Source organism: Mobula birostris, chromosome 10 (assembly GCF_030028105.1).
Source record: "Mobula birostris isolate sMobBir1 chromosome 10, sMobBir1.hap1, whole genome shotgun sequence".
In the NCBI taxonomy this organism is placed as follows: Eukaryota; Metazoa; Chordata; class Chondrichthyes; order Myliobatiformes; family Myliobatidae; genus Mobula; species Mobula birostris.
Window position 1 is genome coordinate 127,845,738 of NC_092379.1, and position 21,968 is coordinate 127,867,705.

A 21,968-nucleotide genomic window follows, 5' to 3' on the forward strand; every position below is an offset into this window, starting at 1 on the left:
CAAGTGCAAGGAGTGCTGTTGAACAAAGGGATCTGGGAATACAGGTATATAATTCATTGAAACTGGAGTCACATGTACATAGGGTCAGAAAGAAAGTTTTTGGCACATTGGCCTTCATAAATTAATGTATTGAGTACAGGAGATGGGATGTTATGTTGAAGTCATATAGACTAAGACATTGGTATTACCTAATTACCAACACCCCAGTGATGTTGTGGGGATGGAACTGGACTCACTGACAGTGATGTCTGAAAAGAGGATACTGTCCAAGTTGCATGCCATCTTGGACAATGTTTCCCATCCACTACATAATGTACTGGTTGGGCACAGGAGTACATTCAGCCAGAGACTCATTCCACCGAGATGCAGCACAAAGCGTCATAGGAGGTCATTCCTGCCTGTGGCCATCAAACTTTACAACTCCTCCCTTGGAGGGTCAGACACCCTGAGCAAATAGGCTGGTCCTGGACTTATTTCCTGGCATAATTTACATATTACTATTTAACTATCTATGGTTTTACTACTATTTAATTATTTATGGTGCAACTGTAATGAAAACCAATTTCCCCCGGGATCAATAAAGTATGACTATGACTAATTTGGAGTATTCTGTGCAGTTTTGGTCACCTACTGCAGGAAAGATATAAACAAGGTTGAAAGAGTAAAAGAAAATTTACATGGATGTTACCAGGTCTGGAGGACTTAAGTTATAAGGAAAGATTGAATAAGTTTGGACTGTATTCCTTAGAACATAGAAAATTGACACGAGATTTGATAGAGGTATACAAAATTATGAGGGGTATAGATAAGCTTTTTCCACTGAGGTTGGGTGGGACTACAACCAGAGGTCATGGGTTAGGGGTGAATGGTAAAACATTTATGGGGACTGTGAGGGGAAACTTCTTCATTCAGAAGATCTTGAGCGTGTGGAATGAGCTGCCAGCACAATAGGTGTACAGTATGTGAGCTCGATTTCAATGTTTAAGAGAAGTTTGGGTAGTTACATGGATGGTAGGCGTATGGAAGGCTACGGTCCCATAAGATGTGGAGAGGATGTTTCCTGTAGTGGGGGGGTCTAGGACCAGAGGGCATAACCTCAGAATAGAAGGACATCCATTTAGAATGGAGATGAGAAGGAATTTTTTTAGCCAGATGGTGGTGAATCTGTGGAATTCTCTACCACAGGCAACTGTGGAGACCAGGTCATTGTCCATATTCAAAGGGAAGGTTGATAGATTCTTGAAAGATTCTTGAAAGGCAGAAGAATAGAGTTGAGAGGGAAATGGATCAGCCATGAACAAATGGCGGAGCAGACTAGATGGGCCGAATAGCCTAATTCTGCTCCAATTAGTCTAAAATTAATCTAAATTGTGGGTATGATGAGTAGTGTTCACAATGACAATGTACACAGAGGAAGAGGGGCAAATCATTCAGCCAAAGATGTTACATCACTGGTGACGTACCTGCATCTCTACTTATTCGCCATCCTTTTTCCCTCAACTGCCAAAAAGATATTAACTCAACTTCGAAATGCTCAGTTGAGCCCCAGTTGTTGGAGAGTGTAGCAGATTTTGTTAAGCTATGATAATAGATGATTTCTCTGAGTCATGCACTTCAAACCACTGATTGATCCACAATATCCTCAATATCAGAAGCCCTGGTCCTCTCAAACTAATTTTTACCTAATCTAAATGACCTACTGTTGTCCACAATTATTGGAGCAAATTCTTGACTCATAACTACGTCAGGCAACTGAATCCATGATTTTCCACTTGCACAACTGAGAATCACTTCAGAATATAGTTTCAAGACTATTTTACCTTTAATATGCACCCCGAGCAAATGACACAGCATTATATTTGTGTTTGTTGCTCTAGCTTTCCAGCATTTTCAGAACCTCTTGTGTTTATGATAGATAGTTATCATTTTCCTCTCAGTAAATGAGACGGATACAAGTGTGATGTCTGATAAACAAATCTCAGGGTTATATGTGCTGACATATATGTACTTTGATAATTATATTTACTTTGATCATCCTCTGGTTGTGTAATAAGTAGTGTTCCGAGTGCCTGTCTCCCACTTTGTTGTCTGATTTTACGATGTATGCTACACTTGTGCCATTACTCCCTGTATCAGAGGCAAACAGAGGCTCCTAGCTTTGCAGGTAACACATACAAAATGCTCGAGGAGCTCAGCAAGCCAGGCAGCATCTATGGAAAAGGATAAACAGTCTTTCTTTCAGACTGAGATCCTCCTTCAAGACTGTAGAAGTCCTGAAGAAGGGTCTCGACCTGAAACGTCGACTGTTTACTCTTTTCCATAGATGCTGCCCGGCTTGCTGAGTTCCTCCAGGATCTGGTGTGTGACACTTTTGATTTCCAGCATCTGCAGCTGTTCCCATGTTTGTGGATTTGCAGGTAGATGCTTTCTTCAAGAGCTTAGACTTCAGTGTATTGTGTCCTCACTGGTGACACTTGTAGAACTGGGCCATTTTTAATGGGCATTCTGTGTCCACATCTTTATTCTTTTTCTGGGGACTTTTTGTCTTGGAGCATAATGAAAAAAAGGGAGATATTTGTTAGAGGTAGATAAAATTACGAATGGTATAGATGGGGTAAATGCAAGCAGGCTATTTTCCTCTGCAGCTGGATAAGTCTAGAACAAGAGGGCATGGGTTAAGGGTGAAAAGTGAGGTGTTTAAGGGGTACATGTGAGGAACTTCTTCACTGAGAAGGAACTTCTTCACTGAGAAGGTGTTTGAGAGTGTGGAATGAGCTGCCAGTGGAAGTGATGCATACGAATTCTATTTCAATATTTAAGAGAAATTAGGATAAGTACAAGGATGGGAGGGGTAGGGTGGGCTCTCATACAGGTGCAGGTCGATGGGACTAGGCAGAATAATAGTTCAGCATGGACTAGATGTTCCTGTGCTGGGGTGCTCTATGTGTCTCATCCCCCACTATTGCCATTTCTGTGGCTTGTACTTCAGAACCAAGTCCTGCATGAAACTATATCTCACTTTTAGTGCCACCTGTGTTCTCGTGGGCATTCTGCATGTTCCATGGAACATTGGTTCCAGCAACATCAAATACTTTTAGTCAGGGTTCTCCCATTCCATAGTCTGCAGACTGAGTGCTCCCACACGGCCCAGTAATGTGCCATTTGCCTAGTCTCCTTAGCCTGACTACACATTCATCATGTTAGCTCAGCGCTAAACACCATCACTCCCACAGTCTTGATTGATAAGCTTCAGGACCTGGGTAATGTCCCTCTGTAATTGGATCCTTGACTTCCTAACCACAAGAACGCAATCTGTGTGGATTGATAATAATATCTCCTCTTCGCTGACAATCAACACTGGTGCTCACTGCTCTATTCCCTCTACGCCCATGTCTGTGTGGCTAGGTATAGCTCAAATGCCATCTGATGATGCAACCATTGTTGGCAGAATCTCAGATGGAGACAAGAGAGCATACAGGAGCAAGATATATCAGCTCATTGAATGGTGTAGCAGCAACAACCTCACACTCAATGTCAGTAGCTGGTTGTGGACTTCAGAAAGAGTAAGACGAGCGAACATGAACCAGTCGTCATAGAGGTATCAGAAGTGGAGAGAGTGAACAATTTCAAGTTCCTGGGTGTCAAGATCTCTGAGGACCTAACCTGGTCCCAACATATTGATGCAGCTATAAAGAAGGTATAACAGTGGCTATATTTCATTAGAAATTGGAGGAGATTTGTTTTGTCACCTAAAACACTTAAAAACTTCTACAGATATACCGTGAAGAGCATTCTGACAGGCTGTATCACTGTCTGGTATGGGGTGGGGGGGGGGGGGGAGGCGGGAGGGAGGGGATGGCCGGCTACTGCACAGGATCAAAAGAAGCTACAAGAAGTTGTAAAATTAGTCAGTTCCATCTTGGGTACTAGCTTCCATAGTATCCGAGACATCGTCAAGGAGCATTGCCTCAGAAAGGTGGTGTCCATTAAGAAGGAGCCCCATCACCCAGAACATGCCCTCTTCTCATTGGTACCATCAAAAAGGAGGTATGGAAGCTTAAAGGCAGACTCTCAGCGATTCAGGAACAGCTTCTTAGCCTCTGCCATCCGATTCCTAAATGGACATTGAACTCGTGGACGCGACCTCACTTTTTAAAATATTATTTATATTTTTGCACTATTTTTAATTTAGCTACTTAATATACATATATGTATTTACGGTAATTGATTTGCTTTTTTTCTATATCATCATGCATTGTGCTGTTCTGCTGTCACTAAGTTAACAAATTTCACAACATATGCCAGTGATATTAAACCTGATTCTGATTCTGATGTTTGTTGTCTGTGACATATTCATTACCTTTTCTTCCTGCTGTTTGCCACATGTGCCAAACTTGTAATATTAAAAAATCTCTGATTAAAATGCTCCTTAAATGTTTTTCCCCTGTTGGCCTAAGAGAACAAGGATCCTAGCTTCATACAGTACAGAAACACAGTCACATTTGTGTAACTGGGGCTCATTGGGCTAGAAGGGCCCATTACTGTGCTGTACCTTTATAAAAAGTAATAGGGCCTTCAGCCCACCTGAGGTAGCACTAACCATCAAGTACCCATTCACACTACTCCTACACCAATTTTATTTTGTTCTTCCTACATTCCCATCATCTCGCCTCAGATTCTGTCATTCATCTACATAAAAGCCACCTGAGTTCAGGATAAGATGGGGCTTTTTCCCCTGAGGGATGACCTGATAGGAGTATATAAAATCATGAAGGGTGTGGAGTCTACAACTAGAAGGCAAAGGCATAAGGAGTGAGGGGGGAGATAGATTGATACTTTATATATCCCAAGGGAAATTACAGTGTCACTGTAGCATTACAAGTGCAGAGATATACAAATATTAGAAGAGAAGTAAGAAAGAATAAAAAGTAAGTTACCTCAAACACTCTAACAGGAGGGGGTCATCACTTTCCTGGCTATAGGTTGACTCATTATAGAGCCTAATGGCCGAGGGTTAGAATGACCTCATATAGCGCTCTTTGGAGCAGCACAGTTGTCTTAGTCTATTACTGAAAGTGCTCCTCTGTTCAGCCAAGGTGGCATGCAGAGGGTGAGAAATATTGTCCAGAATTGCCAGGATTTTCCATAGGGTCCTTCGTTCTACCACAGCCTCCAGTGTGTCCAGTTTGACTCCTGCAACAGAGCCAGCCTCTCTAATCAGTTTATTGAACCTGTTGGCATCACCTGTATTGATGCCATTACCCCAGCACACCTCCATATAGAAGATTGTACTGGCGACAAAAGACTGGTAGAACATGTGAAGGAGAGGCCTGCATACTCCAAAAGATCTCAGTCTCTTCAGGAAGCAGAAGCGACTTGGGCCTATCTTGTACACAGCCTCTGTGTTGGTGCTCCACTCAAGTCTGTCATCCAGGTGCACCCCCAGGTACTTGTTGGTCCTCACCACATCCGCGTCTTCACCATCAATAGTAACAGAAGGCAGTGCTTCCTGAAGTCCATCACCATCTCCTTTGTCTTACCGATGGTGAGCTGAAGATGATTCAGCTTGCACCATTTGACAAAGTCCTCCACGAGGGCTCTGTATTCATCCTCCCATCCTCCCTCCTATTGCTGAATCATCAGAGAATTTCTGCAGATGACATGACTCAGTGTTGTAATTAAAGTCCAAGGTATACAGGGTAAACAGGAATGGAGTCAATACAGTCCCCTGTCGGGCCCCAGTGCTGCCTATAGCCATGTCTGGCACACAGCTCTGAATCCACACAATCTGTAGTCCGCCAGTCAGGTAGTCCATTATCCAGGATACAATGGAAGTGCCAACCTGCATTGAATGGAGATTTAAAGGGGCAGCTTTTTCACATAGAGGATGATAGGTTTCTGGAACAAATTACCAGAGATGGTTATAAGTTTAAAAATACATTTAAACACATATGCAGTTAGGAAAGGTTTGGAGGGATATGAGGCAAACATAGAACTAGTTCCAGAGGCCAACTTGGTTAGTATGGATAAGTTGAGTTGAAGCGTCTGTTTCTGTGCAGCAAAACTCTAAAATTATACTTTTTTGAAGGACAGCAGCCACCAACTCACACAAGCACCTCAGGGAACATCCATGCAGGAAGAACGTGCAAACTCTGCACAGATGGTGCCAGAGGTCAGAACTGAACCTGGGTCACTAAATCTGTGAGGCAGCAGCTTTACCACCCTCATCCATAGTTCGGAGTTTGAAGGACCACCAACATCTAATCTGTCCCTGGCCCAGCAGCAGGTGCAACAGTATCAGCCTCCCATCCTCACCTATTGCTGTATTACTCTGTTCCATGTCCTCCCCAGGACATAGATCAGGGGTTCCTAACCTGGGGTCCATGGTCTCCTTGCTTCATGGTATTGGTCCATGGCATAAAAAAAGTTGGGAAGTCCTGATCTAGATGATATTTCACACCCTCAGATCACTTCCACTCATTCTCTATTGGTAACCACCAATATATGACAAACTCAATGCCACATCCAATGCCTGACATAATTGCTGTTCTACCTTTATTATTGCCCTTTTAATCCATTCAGCAACAACTCAGCGAATGCGTGACCATTGCAGTGTCCATGTCTTGTTGCTGATGTTCAGACACATAACAAAAATATTGCTACCAACATATATCTCGAATGAAGGCAATCAACTCACAACTAGTAGTAGTGGCTGGTGCAGTAATATATCGAAGGTAATGACTCACATGACATACTGAATATTTAAAGCTATACAGAAAAGTCATACTTGGAATATGCTGTTCAGCTTTTGCCACTCTGCTATAAGGAAGATGCCATTAAGTTAAAAAGAGTGCAGAGGAGATTTATGAAGATGTTTCTGGACTTGAGGGACGGACTTATGAAGAGAGGTTGAGTAAGTTGGGACTTTTTTTATTGGATCATAAGAGAATGAGGAATAATCTTATCAAAGTGTACATAGACAATTATGAGGATCAGAAATTTACCTTGAACTTTCAATGCACAATGTCATTTTTTCCAGCATTGGGTCATCAAGCTAGAAGGTGCAGACTTTAGGTAAGAGGGGATAGATTTAATAGGAACCTGAGGGGCAACTTTTTCATTCCAGATAATGGTCAGTATATTGAATGAGCTGCCAGAGGAAGTGGTTAGAGTACATTAACAACATTTGAAAGGTACATTGATTAGCACATGGAGAGGAAAGGAGCAAATACAGACAACTGAGATGGACATAGATGGGAATCTTAGTTGGCATGGTCCAGTTGGACCAGGGGGCCTGTCTCTTTGCTTTATGACTCCACTAACTGGGTGGTGGGATAGAGATACATCTCTACCAAAGGAGGTGAAAATATTCTTTCCCTCCATTAACCTGCAGGTCACCCTTGAGCAAAGTGTAGCAATGACAAACCCCTTCTGTAGAAAAAAATGCCAAGAACAACCATGGTCATGGAGATCTTGAACACCCATGTCATATGACATGGCACATCATGATGACGGATTCTCAAATATCCTAGAGTAAAGAGTAAACTGAATGTAAAAAAGATGTAATGGGTGCCATAACTATAAGATAGCTACCAATATGTCAATTAAGAATACCCTAGAATCTTCAAACCTACCTCAGGGAGTTGAAAATAGATGCATTTCAGGTGAGGTTAGGAAATAACATGGGGTGGATAGCTTATGTTGCAAGGATGAGGTGAGGGGGGGTGAAAACATTCTCTGAAATTTGTTTGTTACCACATTGTGCAAGAGCACATCATCAATGCACTCATGATGAAACTATGTTGGTTGATTTGAGTGACTAACAAGAGTTGAGCGTTCCCTACAAATCAAGAGACACGTTAACTCCAGCTTTTCTGAATGCCTTTATTTAGACTCAAAATTTAATCCCTGAATTGCATTCAGATAGTTTGTTACCATCTCTTTTCCTAGCTTCAGGGTGTGCTGACTGCTTGGACGTGGAGCTAGATTTCTCTCTGAGAATTTAGCAAGCACTGAATCAATCCCAGTTATGACAAGCATTGTTCCTGTCTCAAAATTCTTTCACGTATCAGTCTATAGTGTTTTGACATTCTCTGAATTGAGGCACTTTATAGATTTTACAGGTGGGTGGAGAGACGAAAGAAAATAAGCAAACCACAGTGGATTTGGCTTCCTACTGCTCAATGCCAAAGATACGCACACAGCAGACAAGCAAGCAAGAACTGCATTCAAATGAGATACCCTTCCTGTGATTCCAAAAACTTCAGCTGAAGGGCATCAACAGGACCTCCTGCTGACTCTGGAATCCATAAATTAATTCTTACTCTTAATGTAATTTCACTGAAGGGAATAAGTAAAATACGACTCCAGAATGCGATTCATTTCTAGCTATTTTATGTTCAAATAGACCTCTGAAATGGATTTCAGACTGCCTTGAAAAATGATAGCTCCAGTTTGCTGAATGCTGAAGACATAGCTCTGAATATCTCTTTACAACTCATGTATTCCATATTATTTTTTAAAGCATTAGAACATAGAAATAGAATATTCAGTAGAAGAGTACAGCACAAGAACGGGCCATTTAGCCCACAATGTTGTGCTAAACCAATTACATTAGTAATTAAACGCTTCTGCCATTACGATGTCCATATCCTTTCATTTTCCTTACATTCCTGTGCCTATCTAATCGTCTTTTAGGAGTCCCTAGTGTATCTGCCTCTAACTCCACCGTAAGCAGCACATTCCAGACATCCAACACCTCTCTGTAAAAAACAGGCCCCTCACATCTCCTTTAAATTACCCCCTCCACCTTCAATGCATGGCGTCTTCCTTTGCATGGTGGCTGTTAGTTTTTGAGTGTTTAAGTATAGTTTTTCTGTAAATTGTATTTATATTTCTTGTTTTTCTGCCAAATTCCTGCAAGAGAATGAATCTCAAGGAAGTATGTGGTAACGTATACGAACTTTGAAGAAAACGGTGCTGGAGGACATGCTACTTTGAAGTGAACATACAATAGGTGTAAATACAAAGAATTCGACAAATTATTTGTAAAAGGGAAAATCAAAACTAACCTGACATACTTGACTACTACAGATCCTTTCATATAAATGAATTCCTTCAAAAAAATGAAAGCTCATGCTCGAATTATTACCAGACAACAGAGGCGATGTTTGTGGACTTCAGAAAGGGTAATACAAAGGAACACGAACCAATCCTCATAGAGGGATCAGAAATGGAAAGAGTGTGCAGTTTCAAGTTCCTGGGTCTCTGAGGACCTAACCTAGTCCCAACATATTGATGCAGCTATAAAGAAGGCAAGACTGCAGCTATGATTCATTAGGGGTTTGAGGAGATTTGGTTTGTCACATAAAACACTTGAAAACTTCCACAGGTGCAACATGGAGAGTATCCTGACTGGCTGTATCACCTTCAGGTATGGGGGAGTTGGGGCAATTGCAGAAGATCAAAGTTGCAGAAAGTTGAAAAATTCGTCAGATCCATCACGGGTACTAGCCTCCCTAGTATCTGAGACATCTTCAAGCAGCAGTGCCTCAGCAGGCTGGCGTCCATCATTAAGGATCCCTACCACCCCACAACATGCCCTCTTCTCATTGTTACCATAAGGAAGGAGGTATAGAAGTCTGAAGGGACACACTCAGTGATTCAGGGACAGCTTATTTCACTCAGCCATCTGATTTCCAAATAGACACTGGACCCATGAACACTACCTCACTACTTTTTTAATTTTGTTTTTGCACTATCTGATAGCCATATATGCTTAGTATAATTTTTTTTTCATTATTTATAATGAATTCCATTGTACAGCTGCTACAAAGTTAACAAATTTCACAACAGTGTTGTGTTTCAGTGGTGGACAAGTTGTTGGAGAAGAGGCAGGATTTATGAGCAATTGGAGAGACATAATCTGATTAGGGATAGTCGACATGGCTTTGTTAAGGGTAGGTCGTGCCTTACGGACCTGATAGAATTCTTTGAGGATGTAACAAAACATAGTGATGAAGGTATAGCAGTGGATGTAGTGTATATGAATTTCAGTAAGGCATTTGATAAGGTTCCCCATGCGAGGCTCATTCAGAAAGTAATGAAGCATGGGATCCAAGGAGACCTTGCTTTGTGGATCCAGAATTGGCTTGGCCACAGAAAGCAAAGGGTGGTTGTAGTTGGTTCGTATTCTACATGGTGGTCAGTGCCAGTGGTGTTCCACAGGGATCTGTTCTGGGACCTCTCCTCTTTGTGATTTTCATAAATGACCTGGATGAAGAAGTAGAAGGGTGGTTTAGTAAATCTTCTGATGACACAAAGGTGGTAGGTGTTGTGGATAGTCTAGAGGATTGTCAAAGGTTACAACCGGACATCGATAGGCTACAGAACTGGGCTGAGAAGTGGCAGATGGACTTCAAACCAGGTAAGTGTGAAGTGGTTCAGTTTGGTAGGTCAATTCTGAAGACAGGATATAATATTAATTGTAAGACTTTTGGCAGTGTGGAGGATCTGAGAGATCTTGGGGTCCATGTCCATAGGACACTCAAAGCTGCTGCGCAGGTTGACAGTGTTGTTAAGAAAGATAATTTTACAGCTATATAAGACCTTGATCAGACTCCTCTTGGAGTACCATGTTTAGTTCTGGTCACCTCACTCCAGGAAGGATGTGGATACTATAAAAAAAGTGCAGAGGAGATTTACAAGGATGTTGCCTGGATTCGGGAGCATGCCTTATGAGAAAAGGTTGAGTGAACTTAGCCTTTTCTTCTTGGAGCAATGGAAGATGACAGGTGACCTGATAAAGGTGTGTAAGATGATGAGGGGCATTGATTTTGTGGATAGCCAGAGGCTTTTTCCCAGCACTGAAATGGCTATCATAGTTTTAAGATGCTTGGAAATAGGTACCAAGGGATGTCAGGGTTAAGTTTTCACACACAGTGAGTGGAATGCACTGCCAGCAGTGGCGGCAGTGGAAGCAGATACAATAGCATCTTTTAAGAGCCTCTTAGATAGGTACATGGAGCTTAGAAAAATAGAGTGCCATGCACTAGGGAAATTCTAGGCGGTTTCTAGAGTAGGTTACATGGTTGGCACACCATGGTGGGCCGAAAGGCCTGTAATATGCTGTAGATTTCTATGTTCTAACATATGCCAGTGATATTAAACCTGATTCTGATTCTGATGTTTGTTGTCTGTGACACATACATCACCTTTTCCTTCCTGCCCCTTGCCACATGTGTCAAGCTTGAAGTATTAAAAAAATCTCTGATTGAAATGCCCCTTAAATGTTCTTCCTCTGTTGGCCTAGGAGAACAAGAGTCCTAGCTTCATGTAGTACAGAAACACGGGTACATTTGTGTAATTGGGCATCAGGGGCTTGTTGGACTGGAAGGTCCTATGATTGGTGGACGAACTAAATAAGCATTTTGCATCACTCTTCACTCTGGAAGACACTAGCAGTAAGGTAGAAGTTCTAAGTTTCAGGGGTCATTGACTGTGTGAGGTTACTATTAGTAGAGAGAAAGTTATTAGGACAATGAAAGGTCTGAAGGTAGATCGGTCATCTGGACCAGATGGTTTACACCTCAGGGTTCTGAAAGAGGTGGCTGAAGAGATTGTGGAGGCATTAGTAATGATCTTTCCAGGCTCACTAGATTCAGGAATGGTTCGAGAAGACTGGAAATCTTGCTTGACAAATCTGTTGGAATTCTTTGAAGAACTAACAGGCAGGATATACAAAGGAGAATCAGTTGATTTTGCAACACACATCAAAGTTGCTGGTGAACGCAGCAGGCCAGGCAGCATCTCTAGGAAGAGGTACAGTTGACGTTTCAGACCGAGACACTTCGGGGTCGACTGTACCTCTTCCTAGAGATGCTACCTGACCTGTTGCGTTCACCAGCAATTTTGATGTGTGTTGCTTGAATTTCCAGCATCTGCAGAATTCCTTGCGTTTCAGTTGATGTCGTGTGCTTGGATTTTCAGAAGGCCTTTGACAAGGTGCCACACTTGAGGCTGCTTAACAATAGTATTACAGGGAAGATTCTAACATGGATAAATAGTGCCTGAATGACAGGATTCAAGGAGAGGGAAAAAAAGGGAGCCTTTGCTGATTGGCTGCCAGTGACTAGTGATGATCCACAGGAGTCTGTGTCGGGACCAATTATCTTACGTTATATGTCAATGATTTAGATGATGGAATTGATGGCTTTTTTGCAAAGTTTGCAGACAATATGAAGATGTGGAGGAGCAGGTACTTTTGAGGAATTAGAGAGGCTACTTAAAGACTTAGACCAATTAGGAGAATGGGCAAAGAAATGGCAGATGGAATACGATGTTGGGAAGTGTATGGTCATGCACTTTGGCAGAAGAAATGAAAGGGTTGACTACTTTCTAAATAAATAGAAGATACCAAACATAAGGTGTCAAGGGGCTCGGGAATTCTTGTGCAAGAATCCCTGAAGGTTAATTTGCAGATGCAGTTTGTGATGAGGAAGGCAAATGCAATATCAGCATTCATTTCAAGAAGACTATAATATAAAAGCAAGGATGAAATGTTGATACTTTATAAAGCACTGTGAGCAGTTTTGGGCCCCGTATTTTAGAAAGGATGTGCTGAAACTGGAGACGGTTCAAAGGAGGTGCATGAAAATGATTCCAGGATTGAATGGCTTATCATATGAAGAGCATTTGATGGCTGTGGGCCTGTATTCACTAGAATTCAAGAGAATGAGGGGTGACCTCATTGAAACCTATCAAATGGTGAAAGGCCTTGATAGACTGGATGTGGAGAGGATGTTTCCAATGGTGGGAGAATCTAAGACCAGAGGACACAGTCTCAGAATAGAGGAGCATCGTTTTAGAACGGAAATGAGGAGGAATTTCTTCAGCCAGAGGGTGGTGAATCTGTGGAATTCTTTGCCACAGGCAGCTGTGGAGGCCAAGTCTTTATGTATACATAAGGCAGAGGTTGATTGGTCAGGGCATGAAGGGATACAGATTGAAGGCAGGAGATTGGGACTGAGAGGAAAATTGGATCAGCCATGATGAAATAGCGGAGCAGACTCAATGGGCCAAATGGCCTATTTCTGCTCCTATATCTTATGGTCTTTGGAGAGGAATAAACAGTTGCCAGACTCGGTCATGGCCCAAAATGTTGACTGTTCATTCCACTCCATAGGTGCCGCCTGACTTGTGGAGCCCCTTCAGCATTTTGTAGGTGATACCTAGACCCTGGATGTCTATATTGGTCACTAAATTGGCCGTCTCACTTTAAAAAGCCAAAGAACATTGAGAAGCATCATCTCCAGATGCAATGAGAACATAAAACACTCTGGAATGGTAAAGACACTTTGATCTGCCAAAGTCCTTCCAATAATAACGTAAACTTTCATAAGCATTTTTTATTTGATTTTATGCTTATGGAGTGCCCTGGAACATTTTTTGTCATATTAATGGTGCTGCATACATGGATCAAAAAGAAATAGAAGAATGCCAGAAATCCACAGCATGTCTGAAAAGAAAGAAACAGTGTTCGGGTCTTGGTTCAATAACTATCCAATAGAAGTTGGAACCTACCCTCCAAAGGAAGTTCAAGACCCAAAACATTAACTCTGCTTTTTGATCCATGTTGACAAATTGATGAATAATTCTACTTATTCAGATAACTTCCTAGGTACACTTCCTGTATACTTGCAATGGTTATAGAAATAAAAGCATAAAACCATAAGACATAGGAGTTGAATTAATTGATTTGGCACATTGAGCTTGCTCCACTATTCAATCATTACTGTTTTAATTTCTTTCTCAGCCCCATTCTACTGCCTTCTCCCATGATGGTAAACACCTTTACTATTCAGGAACCTATAAACCTCTGCTTTAAATATCTCTCCCTTTAAAAATTCAAAGTAAATTTTATTATCAAAATATACATATGCAACCCTGAGATTCATCTTCTCAACAAATCTATAGAAAAGTAACTACAAATAAAATAGCAATAAATAACAAAAACATAAGATATTGAGATAAAGAGACCTTGAAAATGAGTTCATTGGTTGTGGGAGCATTTCAATGATGGAGCAAGTGAAGTTGAATGCAGTAATCCCTTTCTAATCAAGAGCCTGAGGATTAAGGGGTAGTAACTGTTCCTGAACCTGGTAGTGTGAGTCCTGAGGCTGTTTTACGTTCTACCTGATCGCAACACTGAGGAGAGAACATGGTCTGGGTAGTGGGGATCTCTGAATGATGGATGCTGCTTTCCTACAACAGCATTTCATGTAGACGTGCTCAGTAAAGGCAGGGAGGGCTTCACCTGTGATGTGCTGGGCTGAATCAACCACTTTCTGTAGGATTTTCCATTCAAAGGCATTGTTGTTTCCATACCAGGCTGTGATGCAGTCAATCAATATACTCTCCACAACACACCTGTAGAAGTTTATCAAAGTTTTCGATGTCTTGCTGAATCTCTGCAAACTCCCGAGGAAGTAAAGCTGCTGCTGTGCTTTCATCACAAATGCACTTACATGCTTGGGACCAGAATAGATCCTCTGAAATACTAGCGGCCAGGAATTTAAAGTTGATAACCCCTCCATCTCTGATCCTCTGATGAGGACTAGGTCATGAACCTCTGGTTTTCCTTTCCTGAAGTCTACAACCGGTCCCTTGGTCTTGCTGACATTGAGTGAGAGGTAGCTGGTTGTGGCACCATTCAGACAGATTTTCAATCTCCCTCCTATATGCTGATTCTTCACCAACTATGATTCGGCCGTGGTGTCATCAGCAAACTTGAATATGGCATTGGAGCTGTGCTTAGCCACACACTCATAACTGTAAAGCATGTATAGCAGGGCACTAAGCACACTGCCTTGAGGTGCACCTGTGCTGATGGAGATCATGGAGGATATTTTATTACCAATCTAAAATGATTGGGACCTATGAGTAAGGAAATCCAGGACCCAATTGCACAAGGAGATATTGAGGCCAAGGTCATGGATCTTATTGATTAGTTTTGAGGGGATGTTGGTATTGAATGCTGAGCTGTAGTTGATAAAGAGCATCCTGATATAGATATACATAATTGCTGTCTAGATGTTCCAGGGTTGAGGAAGAGCCAATGAGATGACATCTGCTGTGGATTTGTTGCAATGATGGGAAAATTGGAGTGGATCAAAGTCACCTCCCAGGCAGGAACTTCAATGTTTCATCACTAACTTCTCAAAACTTCATGCGGCCTTCTATATATTGGCGAGACCCAACGCAGACTGGGAGATCGCTTCGCTGAACACCTACGCTCTGTCCACCAGAGAAAGCAAGATCTCGCAGTAGTCACACATTTTAATTCCACATCGCATTCCCATTCTGATATGTCTATCCACGGCCTCCTCTACTGTAAAGTTGAAGCCACACTCAGGTTGGAGGAACAACACCTTATATTCCGTCTGGGTAGCCTCCAGCCTGATGGCATGAACATCGACTTCTCTAACTTCCGCTAATGCCCCACCTCCTCCTCATACCCCATCCGTTATTGCCCATCCTCTGGGTTACCCCTCTCACCCTTTCTTTCTCCCTAGGCCTCCCATCCCATGATCCTCTCATATCCCTTTTCCCAATCAACTGTCCAGCTCTTGGCTCCATCCCTCCCCCTCCTGTCTTATCCTATCTTTTTGGATCTCCCCCTCCCCCTCCCACTTTCAAATCTCTTACTAGCTCTTCTTTCAGTTAGTCCTGACAAAGGGTCTCGGCCCGAAACGTCGACTGTACCTCTTCCTATAGATGCTGCCTGGCCTGCTCCATTCACCAGCAACTTTTATGTGTGTTGCTTGAAATTCCAGCATCTGCAGATTTCCTCGTGTTCGATGTAAAGCCTTGCTTTTTCTAGTTTGCATCCCTTTTTTTCTCTCACTTTTTGCATCCAAAAGGCCTCAGCACCCAAATGTCAAATCAAGCTCAGAACAACAGTGATAGCTCCCATACAACCCGCCAGAACATTCCATTATATTCAATTGACAGGCTCATACATTCCTGCCCTACTTTCACTTAAGGGAAAAAAAACAATATTAATATAAATTCTCACTGGAGAAAGAAAACTGACAGTGATTTCTGGTATGGCTGGTGTTGATAGAGGGGGATAAGTCTTTTGGAAGGGTTGCCTGACTTTGCTCAGCATGGTGAAGGAAGGAACAAATTGGTCAGACGCTGTCTATTATTGAGAATGTGATCTGAGGCAGAGGCAGTCAAGGGCTGCACTTCTGTCAGTGAGAAGCTCCAAAGCCACTTAATCGTGGTTGCATGAAGCATTACCAGAACACAGATTAAGACCATATGGTAAGCAATAAGCCTGCCATTCGCGGCACTGACGTGACAGTGTGGATTATATTTGTACTTGACACCCTTCTCAAACGGATGTGGCTTCAGTCTGCAAGATTCGATATTAAGTATTCAAGTTTACTTATCACATTGAGACATCAGGTGAACTGCGTCATTTGTGTTAACAGCCAACACACCCGAGAGTGTGCTGGGGGGCAGCACGCAAGTGTTGTCACACATTCCAGCACCAAAATGCCATGCCCATAATGTTTGGCAGAACATCACAAAAATACTTTACTTTCACAGTTCTTTCATCAAAGTTTCAGAACATGGTAATAAAATGTGACTGAACAGCCAAAGTGAATGGAAATTCTCAAGAAGGGATATATTTCAGTTCTGTCCTTGTATCAACAAATGGCAAAGTTTATGAAACAGCTTCTAATATGCAGCCTTTGTATTTTGTCTTGTCCCTGTACCTTTCCAAAGAGGGTCTCCATGCACAACTATTGTCTAAATGACCTTCCGTCTTAGCGGCTGCTTTTGGCCTCTTATACCTTGCAGGATGTGTTTTAGATATTTTCAACGAGTTCATGATAATTTTGCTGTTCAGCAGATTTCCTGCAGCTGGTTTGCATCTCAGTATAAATTCATCCTACATGTGTAACACACAAGTTAAAAAAATAGTTTATTCCTGTCCAGTGTCACCCATAGAACTAATCTCAGTGGCCACTTTATTAGGTACACTTATACACTGACTCGTTAGTGCAAATACATCATCAGCCAATCATGTGGCAGAAAACCAATGCAAAAAGGCATGCAGACATGGTGAGAAAGCTCATCTGTTATTCAGACCAAACATCAGAATGGGGAAGAAATGTGATCTAGGTGACTTCGACCATGGAACGGTTGTTGGTGCCATACGGGGTGGTTTGAGTATCTCAGAAACTGCTGATTTCCTGGGGTTTTCACACACAAGAGTCTCTAGAGTTTGCAGAGAATGGTGCGAAAAAGAAAACAAAAAAAAACTCCAATAATCGGCTGTTCTGTAGGGAAAAATGCCTTAGTAATGAGAGGGGTCAGAGGAAAGGAGCCAGACTGTTTCAAGCTGACAGGAGTGAAACTAACTCAAATATCCACACGTTACAACAGCGGTGTGTGGAAGAGCGTTTCTGAATGCACATTTCGCACGGTGAAGGGAAAGGGTTATAGCCGCAGAAGACGATGGCTACTTTATTATATACAGGAGGTACTTCAAGTGGCCACTGAGTGTATGTTTAAAACTGTGCAGAGAGCGCACAGTGTTCACTCTGCTGACTAGTCAGTCAAGTGACTATCACCTTCAGCTTCAACTTGCATATTCACGGAGTCCAGCTCATGATTCAGTCAGGCATTCTGCCCACCCAGCAATCAATCCTGCGAAATGTAGGCCAATCCTACTCCAAGTGGAACTGGTCACAAACAAGAGAAAATCTGATCTGAGCAACATACACAAAATGCTGAAGGAAATCAGCAGGCCAGGAAGCATCTATGGAAAAGAGTACAGTCAACGTTTCAGGCTGAAAGGGTCCTGCCAAAGGGTTTTGGCCTGAAATGTTGATTGTTTACTCTTTTACATAGATGCTGCCTGGCCTGCTGAGTTCCTCCAGTATTTTGTGTGTGGAACTTATGCAGGGTTCCAAATGTTAATCCTTAAATATCTTTCTCCTCGTTTAGATGGATAAAAGCTAAATCCCAACAGTGTGGTCAGAAGATTGCACATAATTTCATCATGTGGACTAGATCTTCCAGCAGATAATGAAATAATAATTAGCACTGAAACAACTTCAGGGACATATTGACTTTAATGTGAAAAAATGTGGAATGCTGAATTTGGAAACATAATCTATTTTTAATCATTCTGTTCTTTTAAAAATGTTCTATATTTTACAAGAGATGAAAAGTCTCAGCCCAAAGCAACAACTCTCTATTAATTTCCATAGATGTGGCCTTTGTTGAGTTCCTCCAGCATTTTATATGTGTTACTCATATTTAACATCAAGCCAGTTTCAAGCTTACAGAAGAAACTAGCAGATTTAACTATTGCACATGAATTTAGTAAATTGCAATGTGCGAAGGAGTTGTCTGGGTTCAGTTCTAAACTGAATAGGACTCTATAGGATTCATGCTCTGTCAGTCTTTAATAACTACTTGTGATATATTTGCAGAATTACTACATGATTCTTTTCTGTAGGGGATATTGTAAATAAATTATATAAATTATACTGTACATGTTTCTATAATAAAAATAATTCAGTTGTTCAACCAGCTCTCTATGTTACAAATGAGCTACATTAGAGCTTAGACCAAAACATTATGGCAGAAGTAGGTGCATTAATTTTCTGTCCTTGAGCAATGAGAATCAGTACCACGTTGTGTATCCAGTATGACATGTTTCTGCGCAATAAATTACCAATTAAGAGTTTAAAAGACTCCCTGTAGCAGACTTCATGCAAAAACAATCAATAGGTCAAGCCTTAACACATTTGCTAGCTTATTTTGAGATGTAAAATTACTCATCATTAAAACACCCCAGTAAAAGTTATATCACATTCAGTAGACATTAATAATATTAATATTGATATCTGAAGATAAGAGTTGATGCTTGAAATAAGTATAACAGATAAAATGCTATGACATCAAAATTGAGGCAAATGACAGATGATTTTAACTTAGCCTGTCTATTTTAAACTATTGAAACCTGTCAAATATTGAAAGGCCAAGATAGAGTGGATGTGGAGGGGATGTTTCCTATAGTGGGGAAGGCAAGGAACAAAGGGCACAGCCTCAGAATAAAAAAATGTTGTTTGAGAACAGAGATGAGGAGGAGGAATTTCTTTAGCCAGTGGTTGGTAAATCTGTGGAACTTATTATCACTGACAGTTGCAGAGGCTATATAAAGCAGAGGTTGATTGGTTCTTGATTAGTAAAAGCATCAAAGGTTATGGGGAGAAGGTGGGAGAATGGGGTCGAGAGGAATCATAAATCGGTCATCATAGAATGGCAGAGCAGACTTGATGGACCAAATGGCCTGATTCTGCTCTTATGTTTTGTGGTCTTATGGTCTTTAACACATTGATAGAGGATAAATAAATCATAAGACCATAAGACATACTGAAGGAGCGGAATTAGGCCACTTGGCCCATCGAGTCTGCTCCACCATTCAATCATAGCAGATCCTTTTTCATCCCGCTCCGCAACCACAGTTCACGGCCTTCTCCCTGTAACCTTTGATGCCAAGTCCAATCAAGAACCTATCAATCTCTGCCTTAAATACACCCAACAACCTGACCTCCACAGCTGCATGTGGCAACAAATTCCACAAATTCACCACCCTTTGTTTAAAGAAATTTCTCCACATCTCTGTTTTGAGAGGGCGCCCCTCTATCCTCAGGCTGTGCCCTCTTGTCCTAGACTCTCCCACCATGGGAAACATCCTTTCCACATCTACTCTGTCTAGGCCTTTCAAAATTCACCCTTATTCTTCTGAATTCCAGCGAGTACAGACCCAGAGCCATCAAACATTCTTCGTATGATAACCCTTTGATTCCTGGAATTATCCTTGTGAACCTCCTCTAGCCAATGGCCCTTATAAAACCTCAGTATCACATCCTTGCTCTTGTATTCTAGACCCCTTGAAATAAATGCTAACATGGCAATTGCCTTCCTTACCTCTGACTCTACCTGCAAGTTAACCTTCAAGGTGTTCGCACAAGGACTCCCAGGTCCCTTTGCATCTCCGATTTTTGGATTTTCTCCCTGTTTAGAAAATAGTCCGCACATTTATTTCTTCTACCAAAGTGCATGACCATGCATCTTCCAACATTGTATTTCACTTGCCACTTTCTTCCCATTCTCCTAATCTGTCTAAATCCTACTTGTTTCCTCAACACTACCTGCCCCTTCACCAATCTTTGTATTATCTGCAAACTTGGCAACAAAGCCATCTATTCCATCATCTAAATCATTTATATACAGCATAAAAAGAAGTGGTCCCAACACCAACCGCCGCGGAACACCACTATTCACTGGCAGCCAACCAGAAAAGGTTCCTTTTATTCCCACTTGCTGCCTCCTGCCAATCAGCCAATGCTCAATCTATGCCAATAACTTTCCTGTAATACCATGGGCCCTTAACTTGGTAAGCAGCCTCATGTGTGGCACCTTGTGAAAGGCCTTCTGAAAGTTCAAATATACAACATCTGCTGCATCCCCTTTATCTATCCTATTTGTAATCTCCTCAAAGAATTCCAACAGGTTCATCAGGCAGGACTTTCTCTGAAGGAAACCTTGCTGACTTTGTACTATCTTGTCCTGTGTCACCAAGTACTCCATCACCTCATCCTTAACAATTGACTCTAATATCTTCCCAACCACTGAGGCCAGGCTAACTGATCTATAATTTCCTTTCTGCTGCCTTCCTCCTTTCTTAAAGAGTGGAGTGACATTTGCAATTTTCCAGACCTCTGGCACCATACCAGAATCCAATGATTTCTGAAGGATCATTTCTAATGCCACCACAATCTCTAATGCTACCTTTTTCAGATCCCTAGGGTGCAGTTCTTCTGGTCCGGGTGACTTATATGCCTTTAGGACTTTCAACTTTTTGAGCACCTTCTCTCTTGTAACAGTAACTGCACCCACTTCTCTTCCTTCACACACTACAACATCAGACATACTACTAGTGTCTTCCACAGTGAATACTGATGCAAAATACTCATTTTAGTTCATCAGCTATCTCCTTGTTCCCTGTTATTATTTCTCCTGCCTCATTTTCTAGTGGTCCTATATCCACTCCCATTTCACTTTTATTTTTAACATTCTTGTCAAAACTTTTACTATCCACTTTGATATTACTTGCTAGCTTGCTTTCATATTTCATCTTATTCCTTCTAATGATTTTTTAGTTGCTCTCGATAGGCTTTTAAAGACTTCGCAATCCTCTATCTTCCTGCTAATTTTTGCTTTGTTGTCTGCCCTTTCTTTTGCTTTTACAATAGCTTTGACTTCTCTTGTCAGGCACGATTGTACTATTTTAACATCTGAGTATTTCTTCATTCTTGGAATACATATGTCCTGCACCTTCCTCATTTTTCCCAGAAATGTATGTCATTGCTGCTCTGCTGGCATCCCTGCCAGCAGCCCCTTTCAATTTACTTTGGCTAACTCCTCTCTCATACCACTGTAATTTCCCTTACTCCACTGAAATACTGCTACATCAGTGAATAGTACCTGAAAACACAGACACGATGGACTAAATATTCTTCTTTACCTGTGTTGGCTGATTAGATGATTCTAAAAGAGGCATATCCACTAGGAAATCTCTAGATTTTACAAAGTCTCTAGAGTTTACAAAAAGTGGTGCAAAGCAAAAAATCCAATGAGGATCCATTCAATAGGCAAAGATGCCTTGTTAATGAGAGGAGTCGAAAGAGAATGGCAACACTGATTCAAGCTGACACGAGGGCAACAGTAACTCAATTAACTAAGCGCTACAACAACCGTGTGCAGAAGAGCATCTCTGAACACAGAATACGTTGAACCTTGAAGTGGATGGAGTACAGCAGCAGAAGACCATGCCAGGTTCCACTCTTCTATTGAATAAAGTGACCACTGGGTGTATA